The 11,468-nt window shown below is 43.9% G+C and overlaps 1 long non-coding RNA gene across 1 annotated transcript in view; it reads left to right on the plus strand.

Annotated features, from left to right (window-relative positions):
• The first annotated feature begins 461 nt into the window (after positions 1 to 461).
• The window catches only part of LOC122804808, a 97,855-nt gene continuing 86,848 nt past the window's right edge, over positions 462 to 11,468 (plus strand). The window contains exon 1 of the long non-coding RNA XR_006365244.1: positions 462 to 519. This is a non-coding gene — a long non-coding RNA (uncharacterized LOC122804808). The remainder of the gene's footprint in view (positions 520 to 11,468) is intronic.

Genomic DNA, 11,468 nt, shown 5'->3' on the forward strand with positions numbered 1-11,468 from the left:
CTCTTCATTTGTCTTCAACCATTCCTCCCTCCTTCCCCCTGCCTTGTATGGGCTGTGTGGTGGTCTGGCTGAAAGACATGGCACTTTTTGGCATAAAATGGTAGTACCATAAGGAATGATCTGGGTTATTGTGTCAAGGGGTAAGACATTGTCAGGTTGGATTGCTATAGTGGGCAGCAAGCTCGATCTGAAGGGAGGAAGGAGACAGTGGCATTATGGGTAGGGGAGGAGCTTGGAACTCGAATCCGATGCTAGAGAAATGCGTCAGTCGGATCCATCCCAGATGCATGTCCCACAGTTTGAAGACAAATGAAGTGCAACAACTCAGATGTAACATTATGGTAAGCACATAACTTCTTTTTTTATTTGTGTGTATTTTAATTTTGTGTTTATTTACCTGTTTGAAACTGAACTAATTCAAGCCAATGTGCCTATATTTTGGGTTGGGCCTCCTTTTTACAGATATTTGGAAATACTACCAAATAGACCAACAGAAGAGCTACAGCACACATCAGTCTGGTGAGAGTGGCTGAACTGATTTACATTGACTGCATTTGGAAGGATCCTATTATGTTGCATTGCATTTTGTTTGAACTTGGACCTTAGTTTGTGGCTTGCTGTGCTCTTATTTTGCTTTAGTCATCAGATTCAGACCACTACCTCTTTGTTTGAGGGGGTGATGCATCCTGTTTGAAGATTCAAGAAATTATGTGGATTATGTCGCAGCACAGTTCAATCTGGAGAAAACTGTTTAACTTGTGTGAATTGCTTTGCATCATTGCTACAATCTGACAGCTTGTGTTGTGTTGCATTAGAGTGCATTTTGTTGACTGTACACTAACCTCATATTTGTGCTTTTCACTTGCCTGCTTGCACAGTCTAATCAGACCAGATGGAACCTCTGTTTTGAGGTGGTAACCTCTTTAGATGTAAAAGGATTCTGTGTGAAGATTGCCATTTGTAGGTTTGCAGCCAGATTCAGTCCATTATCAGTTACAGAACTGTTAATAACACTGCATTCATGTACTGTAGCATTGTGTTTTGTTTGAATGTAAACTTTAATAACTAACTGATACTATCTGTACTTTGTTGTGCTTTGCATATACTTGATCACCCTAATCCAATTTACTGCATCTCAGGATGAAGCATCTTTTTTGCAAGTGAAAGGACTGCATTAAGACAGTTATCTGGCAGTTAGCACAGAGGACTAAATCTTTGGCTTGCTAACTAGTTGCTTTCTGTGCCAAGCGCACAGTTTTTGAATCTTTCCAACTTCATTTGTCTACTTTGTGATCTTGAGGAAGTCACTTAACCAGACAGTGCTTTTGGACAATTGGAAATCTAGGCTAGGCTTCTAAATGGTCTCAAGAACTTCATGCGTAGTAACTATGACCCTGAGCATAAGTTCAGTGTTTTTGGAGCAGCTGTACTCTAGTAGAGTGCTCTGTAGAAGAACTAGTTGCACATTTATTCTCTCTTTAAGTACATTAGTTTGGTAGCTGTGCATGAAAAACAGTATGTGCCCTGCTTGGAGAATTTAGTGTGTTCCTTGAATCTGGGGATTTTGTTGCACATTTAACCTGTTCTAAGCATGGAAATGCCACGGTAATGCTTTTTTCGGTATAATATTTGGATCACGGCCTAGACCATTTTGAGAAAAGGGCACACTGCTCAAGTTAAGTCCACTAAGTCCAGTTTATAACAATCTCCCTGTATCCTAGATTAATATGTCATGAACAGCATTAGCAGAATTAACTGCATATAAATTCTCCAGTTATGTTAGACAATAGAATCTAGACAAACTGGTTTTGTGTATGTCATTGCACTCCACTGAGTTAGATCCATGCAGTATTGATGTGTAGTATTCACTCCTTTAACGTGGTTAAATGGTGTTTAAAGAGAAATGTTGCCTGAACAAGTGGCATATGCAATGCAGAGCAGAAGTGTTGTATGTAAACCTAAAAGATTGATTCAGAAATCAAAAGTAGCAATACAGCCCAGCATAAAAGGAGGACTCTTGTTGTTCACCGTACTTTATGGAATGTGTGGTATATCCATCCAGAAGCAAGTCTTGTATAGTCAGCAACACAGCATATTAACCACTTCACAGGTCACACAGAACAACAGTACAATGGGCTGCCCATGTTGTGTACTGCCAGCGTTGTGCTGAGGATGTTGGGTGTTTTTATACCACTTAGTGTTGGCAACCATCAACAAACAGATCTGTTATCTTGCCATCAGTAAGTGCAGTCATTAAACACTGAGCTATGATTATTTGCAGAGGAATTAACCCACTGAGCAGACTGATCAGTTCCCATTATAAAAAGATATTGGGAGTTGGCCATTAATTAGACAGACCCGATGTCTGCCAGTATACAAAAGACTTTACTGATGTAGGGTGCGCGGTATGTTGCGCATAGGCTGCGATCGGACATCTGCCATAAAAGTGACCTGTGTGTGCATCTCAGAACTTCTCTTCTGCCAGATCCGAACACCAGATTCCAATGTATGGTCTGACTCGAGTCATCTGCAATTCTTCAAATTTCAGATAAGTGCCTCATTGGGGGATTGTTTTGACTTTTGCTACTGTTGTTGATTAGGTTCATGTCATCCAAGAGGGGCAAGTGCCAATGTGGATGACAAATTCCACACAAAGATAGCCAACTCTAGTGCGTGCTTTGCTTGGGCTCAAACCACGACCACAAAAAACTGCTGTATTTGTCCCAGACGTTAAGGAGTAGATTATCATCTTTAGCCAACTACCTTGAGAATCGGAGCTTAAAGCTGCTAGCAGAAATCACTATAGAGGGATCCTTTGACCCCGAAGCCAAGTCGATTTTGAAGTGGAAGGCCAAAAAGTAAAGGACTGAACTTTCTGCTGAACTTTTGGATGCAGATGCCTCTCTTGAGGCGGGGGACAGCTTGGAGACACGACAGGTTCACAGGACAGATCTGCAAGCCTAGCCTGAAGTCCAGGCCACCTTGGATCTGAGCATTAGCAAGTCTGCAGAGGCCGAGCAGGCATCCATTTCAGATGTCCAAGGGGAACCACGGCTCATGATTATGGAAAGCCCTAAGGGGATCCCACAGATCCTTGTTAGGGAAGAAGTAGATTCTGACCTGCTCGAATGCAGGCCTACGTTGGGCCCTCATACCCTACATAAAGCAGACCTACATGCGGGGGGGGGGCATTTGTCTCCACCAAAAGAACTTGCTAGTGATGGGGAGCAATTCACTCAGGGCCTTTTCTGTGTACTGTCTCTCCACTTAAAAGAACTAGGGAAGGGGGTAAATCTAAGGACGAGGCATCTTCAGAGAATGAGACACTGAAAAAATGTATACAACAGCAGAAAATCGGCCAGGATGCTCTAAACAGTGATTTAAACAGTTAACAGATCAGTTAATTAAGTACTGCTTGGTAGGAAAAGCAGAGCAGGCAGAACAGAACTTTACAACACTGAAAAAAAAACACTAGTTAAATACTTGATAAAGAGTGAAAACAATAAAAAAGCTTGGTAAACAATGAAAACAGCAGTAAAATTCAATTTTACAGGCACAGTGTAGAGGGCAATTGCAGTATAACAGAGTAGTTTACTGCACGGTAAACAAATTCAGTATAAAAATAAGTGGCAGGCAATAAAAAGTGCAGTAAATATAAATAAGCAAATTAAAAAAAGGCAACTTAAGTTGTTTTGGAAGCTCGGAAGTCTCTAGTCATCTGGTATCTCAGCTCAGAGTTGTGGCTGGTAGCCCACCTCAGTTCAGCTTGGTACAAATAAGCAGAAGCTTGCTCAGATGCAGTGCCTTAATACCAAGAAGCTAAAAAAAAAAACTCTTAAATTTCAAAAGGACCAATGAGGATGCGTATTCCAAGCCCTAGACTTCCCTCTCTTTACCAGGCAGGTACCAGTCAAACACAATTCTCTCAAAGTGCAGATAGGCCCATTCTATTCCAAGATGGCTTGGAAAACATGCTCCGAACAAACAAACCACTAAAAATAGTTCAGAAGCAGCAGGCGTGGATCTGGACTGTGATACAGCTACTAGCTACCCTAGTTTCAGATCTGTTCGTCACCAACATGTCAAACAGGTGCACTGCTGCAACTGTTGGACCCTCATTAGTTGAAACTTGACCACAAATCAGTCACCTTCGAACTGACACTAGCACCAGAACTCACAAAGGGTGAAATCAGACTAAAAAGCTTCACCAAGGCAAAAACTATACCCTCCTAGGTGAAGGTATAAATGTATTCCAAGACGAAAGTGGTAACTATGCCGAAGGTTACACTAAAGCCCTGTACAATCACTTACATAAGTGTATAAACTCCGCTGTACCAGATGGAATCAAAGCCAGAGCCCCAATTAAAATAAAGTTGCCATGGTGGAGTTACAGCATCACAAAACTCTGCAGTAAACGCAAAACGTTGCTGTCCTAGAAAACAAAGACAAGGACCCAACAATGGAAAAGCACACTCCTCAGGCTTAACAGGCAAACGAGACAACTTGTGAAATCCTACTCCTTTGAGAGAAACCTAGCAAGTTCCAAGGATAACCATAAGCCCTTTTACAGCTGTGTATGTAACCTAAAGGATATGACCCAAGCATGTGCAGAACTGGTGGCCAACGGTATCTCACACACTAACCCCACAGAGATAGCGAACTTGGTAGCAGATAGGCTTGAAAATTTCACTCCTTTATCCCCTCCTAACTTGCAACAAATCCTCCCCCAACCCCCCCCCCCCCCCACACACACACACCACCTTTACATATCTGAAGAGCAGGTCCTCAAAGCCCTGTCCAAGCAAAGAAAACTGCCTCTATGGGACCAGATGACATCACAGGCTGTCTTCTAAACCTGCTAAAAGATGAGCATCACATCTATGACACTGTTCAAGAGGAACTTGGATGAGTGCATGGGACACCGTAAAAACATTAGCATCACCACCAAGTACCCTTAGTCATAGCCTAACCACAGGCTTTGTTCCTGCTGAATGGAGAACTGCATTTCTTCCCCTCCACAAAGGTAGCCTAGCAACAGACCCCGGGAAATTACAGACCAATAAGCCTGACCAGCCTCATCTGTAAGGCCGTGGAACGTATCATTATGGACCTCGTAAATAAAGACATAGGTGACCTCCAAACGTTGGATCCTACCCAATTAGTCTTCGTGAATGGCAGATCCTGCCCATTAAATCTGGTGGATTTCAGGCCACTCATGAGAGCAAATCAGTGCACACAGCATACTTTAGACTTTGCAAAGGCTTTCAACACAATCCCACTTTCAGGCATTACCGATAAACTTAGCAACCTAAATATAAACCCCTTCGTTGTAAGATGGGTTGCCAACTGACTCACAAACCAGACACACACTCAAAGTGGGTGACTCCACATCGACCATAGGGTCATAGATGCTTACTAGGCTAGTGACCACAGGGGCCTTTTTAAGCCTAGCCATGCATCCCAAATCTCTGGCAAGTTGTGATACCTTTGATAAGTGTAAGTATGGGCCTGGGAGATGAACCATTTACATGTTACCTGTTTTTGTTAGAGACATAGGTGCCAAACCAGGGATGAATTTCCAGTTTCCCATCCAAATTGTCCAAGTTGCAGTTGAATTGGGTTAGGGAGGAACTCTGCTTCACATGGATGGCGAGCCTGTTCTGTAGATGGGGTAGTCTCTGGAATACCTATCTCTCCAGTAGGTCCTATTGATATCACAGGCAAGGTTTCAGTCTTTATAACTGGTAATTCTGGTACTGTTTGTTTTGTGGGTATGCTGGAGGTCCATCAGAGTGGGGTCTGACAGTGCAGTGTATGCCAGGCATAGATCTCCCCTCAAAAGCCTGTAGGAGACCGAATACAGGAATAGGGCCTTGAGGCAGTCTGCATAGGACATATTACTTGCGCTCTGTATTCTTTTAGTGAGGAACCTCTGTGGATGTTCCAGTTGTTGGATATGCCTGGTTAGGTACATACCAAAGGGGGCATTGTACTGAATGATAGGTATGATGAATGCCGAATACAGTGGAACAATGACTTCCTTGGATTTCGATTCCATACCTTTGTTTGTAAGCTGCGCAGCATAGAATGATTTCCTCACCACTGTAGAAACCTGATGATCAAAGGCTAGATTACTATATGTGTGTGTCTCAAGTCCCTGACTACTGGGTCAACTCTAAGGGGTGTGTTTTCAATATGATTGTTACCAGGGATGGATGACTTCCCAAAGGATGCTATTCTGCATTTCATGGCATTTAGTTGTAGTCCCAGCCCCTCCTGGAAAACATTTGTGTCAGTGTGAGCTTCAGTGACTGTTCCTAATTTGCAGTCATCTGCAAATTTAGTCAGCCAGAGACCACTGACAGCCTTGACTTATGAGAACTAAATGCCAAAAAGGAGCGGTCCAAGGACTGATCCCTGAATTACTCAATTTGTGACGGGCCTCTTAATAAGAGGTGGACTCCCCAATTCTAAATTCTTGGGTCTTGTCTGTGAGCCACTTGCCTATCCACTGGGTGACATACGGTTTTGTACCCAACCTCTTGAGTTTGTCAGCAATGCCTGAGTGGGGTATTGTGTCAAATGCCTTGGCCAGGTCAAGATAGGCAGTGTGTACAATTCTGCCCTCATCCATTGCTTTGGTGACCTTCTCAAAGAAGTCCACCAGGTTGAGTAGGCATGATCTGCCCTTGATGAAACCAGAATTGTTTTGGGCCCAGTGTCTGGAGGTTTACTATATCTCTATTGATCATCTCCATGATCATTCTTTCCATGGCTTTACATATAAGACTAGTGAAACTTATGGGCCTTTAGTTTCCAGGGTCTGTAGATGCCCACCTTTGTGCAGAGGAATTACTGTTGCTTTTTTCCATTCATGAGACACGAAGCCTGTTTGGAGGCTACAGTTAAATGGTAATTCGTGAGGCCTTGATAGGTCATTTCATGCTGCTTAGAAGACATCCTGGGATATTTTCTGAGCTCATTGATGCAGTGTTCTTGGTCTTAGAGCATTAAGGACTTGTTCCCTAGTGACAGTAGGGGAGTTATATTTGATGATATTTCCTGTGGGATGCAGACCTTTTACCAGCGGGGTGCCACAGGGGTCAGTTCTGGGCCCCCTACTGTTTGGTGTATAGTTCTCAAAAATTCAGATTAAAACAAAAGGGTTATGGCTGACCAAGTTAGCGGACAACTGCAAACTAGGTGCAATCATTGAATCCCCAAATGATGTCTGTATACTCCAGGATGGTCTCACACAGACCAGCGACTGGTTCATTAATCACGGTCTCAAACTGAATGCAAAGAAATGCATCATCATTCCATTCAGCACATTGTCCTGTCACACTATCAAATGAATACCTTAAGTACCCATGAAGTGGTAAGCAACCAGGGATCACAGGTTGACCACGATCTTAACGTTGACCACCATGTGTCTACCATTGTAAGGAAAGCTTTCCACATAGTTCACTTGATTAGTAAAGGCATCGCCTCTAAAGCAAGTTATAACCCTCCTGTACTCAGCACTTATCTGGCCCATAATTGAGTATAAAACCCCATTCGGTATGTACCGTACTAAGCATGTACAGCAATTAGAGAGACCTCAGAAGTTTCCAGCAAAGAAGATTAAGCGTCTCTAGCATGTGCTTTACATGGACTGACTAAATCCTATTCACTGTACTCCGTATCATATAAGCTTCTTGGGGGAGACTTATGCCTGGCCGTCAGAGCAACCCAAGACCCAAACCTAATGAATTTACTGCATATCCGTAAATCAAATGGGTGTAGGGCCACCTGATCCAGGGACTTGAAAATGGCTTGCGATTTAAATAGGACAAGAGAGACTGATTTATTTTCCAGTGACTGCCATGTCTTTGGAACAGGCTACCAATTTGTGAAACAGCGCACTTCTATGACACTGTTCAAGAGGAACCTGGATGAGTGGATGGGGCACCGTAAATTCTTTCTGGGGATAGCACCCACAAGCCCTCCTGGACGTGGGCAGTCATCACTAAATGCAATCTTGGCTATTGACTAGTACCTCTACAATATTACATTGGGTTGAAATGGCTAGGCTTAAAATGACCTCCGGGTCAATAACCTAGTAATTTCCTATGATCCTATGAATCCCTGGCTTACTCTTCTCAGATCTCTACCCCCCTGGATTATGCCTTCCTAGACGGGGAATCAAATGGTACATACTCATCAATGAAGACCTGTCCTTTGGAGACACACTAGCTGAAATGAGATCCCACTTTGTGGGATAGGACCCAAGTATCTAAAGTACAAAAAAATACTATGAGCTATTACAGGTGGAATCACCTAGCCCATCAGCAAATAATCCTGTCTTGCCTGCCTTTCTCAATGCTTTTACCTCTGCTTCACAGGCACCAAATTTCCTGTTACCTGCCCCCAAAAGGCCAGACCGCTTTTACAAGAGCAAAGAGGACTGCACATTTCTCTTCAGATGTCCTTCTGCAGATCCTTCTGTAATTTCTGTGGCTTCTGACAGGCCATCAAGTTAGCAGGATCCTGTGTAGACTAGGCAAAAAAATATACAGTTCTGCCACTCCAGCACTCAGGGTCGTAAATTATCAAACACAAATGACAACATTTGCTTTAGAACTTGTGTCCCAACTTTCACAAGTATTTGCAGGCTTACCTGATTCAGAAAATAAGACCTTGGCTGCTACTTCACTTAATGCTTCTTCTCAAGTAGCACATTACTCCATAACATGCAGCTATTATGCTGCAGAGATTTCTGCTAGAGCAGTTGCCTTTGGATCAGTGGTGAGACTACTTTCTTCGCTAAGGCTTCAGCCCTTACCCGAGGACATAAAAGCCAAATGTCTGCATGCTCCTCTGGACAATTCTGCTTTGTTTAGACCTGCAGCTGCTAACTTGTTCAAATCATTGCAGGAAAAGGGTAAGGAATTGCATGAATTTAAGCACATTTTTGTTTCCCCAGTACCCAAGTTCCAAAGAAATTACCCTGCAGAGCCTGTATGTGTGCGTAGACTTTCATGTCGCACACAACCCAGAACAAAAAGAGTGACAGGAGACCACAGTGGCCTAGGGCCCCACCAGCAACTCTGCCACCTAAATGGCCTTTCTAGATGAGCCATCCTGTCTTTGACTGCTTTCCCCCCCTCCCACCTACATCCCACTTTCCCAGTGCTTTCCTCTATCCCTAGCAGCCTGGGAAAGCGTAACCCAAGATGGCTGCGTCCTGTCAGTTGTTCTGAAAGGGTACTTCATAGTGTGGGATCAGTTACCCTCCTTCAGGGGCATCCCTCAACCTCTCGGTGGACAACTTGTCTTTTTCCCCAGAGGTTCTGTTAGAATTATTGAACCAAGAGACCATCCAGAGTGTCCCCAAAAAACAAATGGGTAAAGGATTTTATTTCAGGTTGTTTCAGGTGCCTGAGAAGCAAGGTCCCTTAAGACACATCCTCAACCTTTCTCATCTCAGTACTTTCCTAAGAGTACCCACTTTCCGCATGCTGACCCTCCAGACTCTGTTCCTACTCATTCTGCCTCAAGCCTTCATGATTACCCTGGATATCTAAGATGCATATCTGCACATTCCCAGCCATCCCAACTACAGGAAGTTTTTACGCTTCTCTGTATCAGCATGGCATTTTTCATTCTGTGCCTTGCCTTTTGGGCTTTCTACTGCACCCAAGGGTCTTCACCAAATGCCTTGCTCCCATGGTTGCCCACTACAGACTCTAGGGAATACATATCTTTCTGTATCTGGACAACCTTCTAGCTACCTTCACAGAAGAGTTGGGATGAAATATTGCCTTTACCATCAGTCTTCTACAAAATCTAGGGTTCACCATAAAAAAGTTCTCACCTCTTCACAGGATTACATTTTCCTGGGTTGAAGGATACAAACAGATTTTATGAGGGTCTCCCTCTTCCCCTCACAAAAGGTAAAGGACCTCATCTTTTACTTCCAGAACATTCTGCTGGTTTACCACTTTACAGGTAGCGAGTTCCTAAGGGTCTTGGGCCTTATGGCATCCACCACCCCCATGCTCCCCGTAGCCAAACTCAACATAAGAAAACGGCAATGGTATCTAAACAAGTGTGGATGCAACACCAGCACCCCTTAGGATTCTCTCATTTCCTCTCCCCTGTCCTAAGAGGGAACTTCATTGGTGGATACATAGCGTCACTCAGCCCAGGACTACCCTTGTATCCTCCTGCTCCTTGTCAAGAGATCGACACAGACATAGGTTGTGGAGCAACCTTCAGCCACCTGAAAGTACTAGGGATCTGGTCTCCCTCTCAATTGAAGGAACAAATCAATGCAAGGGAGATGAGGGCACTGCTACTGGCAATGAAGACTTTCCACCCCTTATTCCAACTAGGATCTCTAAAGCTGTTCACAGACAATATTACAGTCCTCTGGTAAGTGAACAAACAGGGGTGCGACCAAATCCTATCTGTTGTGCAGGCTGGGTCTTCAGGCTTGGGAGCTGGCAGTAAAATTCTAGGTAACCCTTCAGGCAGTGTACATCCCAGCCTCTCAAAATTGTATGGCAGATCACCTGCACAGCTCCCAAACACCATCCCACGAATGAATGCTTCAAAGGGATATGTTTGTAGACATTGTCCACCAGTGGGGTATTCCTCAAACAGACAGTTTTCCCATCCCCACGAACAGACAGCTTACACAGTTATGTGCCAGAGAACCCCATCCTCGGTGGAGAGTGGATGCCCTTTCTCATGGAAGGTGATATTACTTTATGTATTCCCTCCCCTTCCCCTAATCCCAAAAGTCTTGTTCAAAATTCAGCAGGGCAAACCCTTACATTGATGTGTTCCTTCAGCAGGGCAAACCAAAAATCTTGCTGGTGACTCCCTTCTGGCCAAGAGAGCACTGGTTCCCCTCTCCTCATGTATTTAGCCAAGGGCAATCACCACAAGTTACCTCAGAGTGGACCTCCTCACACAAGACAAAGGGACCCTCATCCATGCCCACTTGGCGACTCTTCAGTTGATCCTGTGGGTGATAGGGTACTAAACTCTTTCAGACACCTATTGTCTGAGGACATACTTAAGGAAACCAAATACCAGAAAATCGTGCTTGGCAGAATTAGATATTTTCAGTCTGGTGTCTGAAACGAAATCAGGACCCATTAACAGTGGAAATTCCCCTTGTTTTGACTTGTTTGTGTGAATTGTTGAATGGTGGTTTGGCTTACTCTTACAGTAAAAGCTGATATGTCAGCCATATCTGCCTGTCTGCCTTTGTCTCCCCCTTTAGCAAGCAGATTTGAGGCACAACAATTTGATAAAGGTGTCCTATACATTAGACTTCCTAGGGAAACCTGTTTTGCCTCCCTGGGACCTTTACTTCTAGCCTTAACTTCAGCCAGACGAGTGTCTGAGCTACAGGCCTTTCTGGTATCTCCACCCTTTCTGGTCTTCCACAAATACAGGGTCTCCCAGCGCACAAA

The sequence above is a fragment of the Protopterus annectens genome, chromosome 1.part1, assembly GCF_019279795.1.
Source record: "Protopterus annectens isolate FY-2018-M chromosome 1.part1, PAN1.0, whole genome shotgun sequence".
NCBI classification, from domain to species: Eukaryota; Metazoa; Chordata; order Ceratodontiformes; family Protopteridae; genus Protopterus; species Protopterus annectens.